General features: G+C 57.7%; 1 non-coding gene across 1 annotated transcript in view; it reads right to left on the reverse strand.

Annotated features, from left to right (window-relative positions):
• LOC124764448 overlaps window positions 1-661 on the reverse strand; it is a 1,909-nt gene extending 1,248 nt beyond the window's left edge. Inside the window, exon 1 of the ribosomal RNA XR_007012751.1 lies at window positions 1-661. This exon is cut by the window's left edge and continues 1,248 nt beyond it. This is a non-coding gene — a ribosomal RNA (small subunit ribosomal RNA).
• Window positions 662-2,500: the final 1,839 nt, after the last annotated feature.

Below are 2,500 nucleotides of genomic sequence, written 5' to 3' on the forward strand. Positions count from 1 at the left end.
ACACAAATCCAACTACGAGCTTTTTAACCGCAACAACTTTAATATACGCTATTGGAGCTGGAATTACCGCGGCTGCTGGCACCAGACTTGCCCTCCAATAGATACTCGTTAAAGGATTTAAAGTGTACTCATTCCGATTACGGGGCCTCGGATGAGTCCCGTATCGTTATTTTTCGTCACTACCTCCCCGTGCCGGGAGTGGGTAATTTGCGCGCCTGCTGCCTTCCTTGGATGTGGTAGCCGTTTCTCAGGCTCCCTCTCCGGAATCGAACCCTGATTCCCCGTTACCCGTTACAACCATGGTAGGCGCAGAACCTACCATCGACAGTTGATAAGGCAGACATTTGAAAGATGCGTCGCCGGTACGAGGACCGTGCGATCAGCCCAAAGTTATTCAGAGTCACCAAGGCAAACGGACCGGACGAGCCGACCGATTGGTTTTGATCTAATAAAAGCGTCCCTTCCATCTCTGGTCGGGACTCTGTTTGCATGTATTAGCTCTAGAATTACCACAGTTATCCAAGTAACGTGGGTACGATCTAAGGAACCATAACTGATTTAATGAGCCATTCGCGGTTTCACCTTAATGCGGCTTGTACTGAGACATGCATGGCTTAATCTTTGAGACAAGCATATGACTACTGGCAGGATCAACCAGGGAGCTGCGTCAACTAGAGCTGAGCAGCCGGCCGCCCGGGAGTGTGTCCCGGGGGCCCGCGCGAACACGCAAGCGTCCGCTCAATCATTCTGCAAACAGGAGGAGGCTGAGCTCCCCTGCACAATACACCTCGAAACCCTCTCAGGTCCCGGCGGCGCGCAGCGCCGTCCCAAGTACTTGGTCGGGTTCGAGAGAGGCGCAATCGCCCGGAGTTAGGCGAGTAGACGCTTTCGGTGCGACCACCCGTGCTCCCAACTGAGCTTGCCGCTGCCGACAGAGGCCCGGGAGCGTGCTGTCGTGGCATTGCCGGCGGGAGACAACACGCGCCACCTACGGTGACCGGCAGCTCCAACGCCAGCGCCACAGAAGGACAAAAGCCCCACTTGGGTGCCGAAGCGAACTCTCCCAGCACAGCGCACGCGCCAACACATCCGCACAGCTGCGATACAAACCACCAGCGAGAACCGCTGGGGCGACCGAGCAGCAGACGGCGTCGCGGCGCCGAGCGCCGGGCGGCGGCGCATCCTCAACGCACACAGTCCTCAATCGGACCAGCACACTGAAGATGTCCACCGCGCTTCGCACCGGGCCCGCGAGGACCTACTTTGGCCGCACGGCGCCGCGCGCAGGGTGCGCCGGCGCGCAGCTGCGACGCCTGCCGCGTCCGTCGGCCGGCGCGCCTGCCACTGGCCGCCCCCACCAGCCGGCTGTAGCGCGTGCGCCCACGCACCGCGCGGCCAGCACGCCGGGAGGCGCCCCCTCACCGGCCGGGGACGGTCCCACCCAGCCACCGCCGCGTATCGCTTCACACCCAGATGCCGTTCAGTTTCGTCGGCATGGTGGGTATCGCTGGAACAACCGGTTAGTACCTCAACCTATCGTCGCCATCACCGATTCACCCCTAGCGAGAACAACCGCACCACAACAGGTTACCATTTGTTCATTTGCGTAACTTCACCAGAAAACGCAGGCGTCCATCGCCATTTGCAACTTCAACGATTATTGCATGCCTGTGTCAGGTGTCACGCCACACTACGTCTGCCCACATACACGCAACAAAATGTGCACGCCTAGACAATACGTGGAAGGTGGCCCCCGTACGTATGCGATGTCCATTGCTCGAACGACTGTCAACCGGCCTCTGTAGCATGTCGCAGATATGGAACGCGGTGCACCATGCCATCACGGTGTGTGAGGAGAGACGACTAGGTCCGAATACATCAACAGACAGCTCATGCTGATCGCCATCCACGGCGTCCGTTCCTCCCACACGTCTCTATGGCGTACCACACTGCAATCCAGCTCTCATAGGGAGACGACACGTAGCTGCGTGCACAATATTTGCACTGTATGGTCCGCCGTTTTTGGGCGCAGTCGTTGTGCGGTCACACATGTGCCACGATGTATCATTCAGTACATAAGGACGAATGTGCAGTACAGATTGTGGTTCACGCGTACGACATCAGCGGACAGTTGACACAGGCCGCACCACAACGTAGCCTGAGTACGTCGCATGCGAAGGGCATTGAACATGCAAACTTCTCACCAACCAGCTTGCGAAGGCAGGGGGCAAGGTGGGGACGTGGGGAGGGGCGGCATGTACGTCCTGCTGCCATCCACATTACAGTGTACAGCAGGAGCATGTGGAAAGTGAGCAAGACTTGCAAGGTGTTTAACATGAAGCGATACACAGGGGTGCGGGCAGTGCGAGTAGCGAACTATATTGCGAGGGTTGCGGGTGGGCAACACTACAGTAATTGAACGAGTCGTATAACAATTACAGAGCAGGTTTAGGCGACAACGTGGGTTACGTTAAGGCGACAACATGGGTTAGGTTAAGGC

The sequence above is a fragment of the Schistocerca piceifrons genome, unplaced genomic scaffold (genome assembly GCF_021461385.2).
Source record: "Schistocerca piceifrons isolate TAMUIC-IGC-003096 unplaced genomic scaffold, iqSchPice1.1 HiC_scaffold_633, whole genome shotgun sequence".
Lineage (NCBI taxonomy): Eukaryota > Metazoa > Arthropoda > Insecta > Orthoptera > Acrididae > Schistocerca > Schistocerca piceifrons.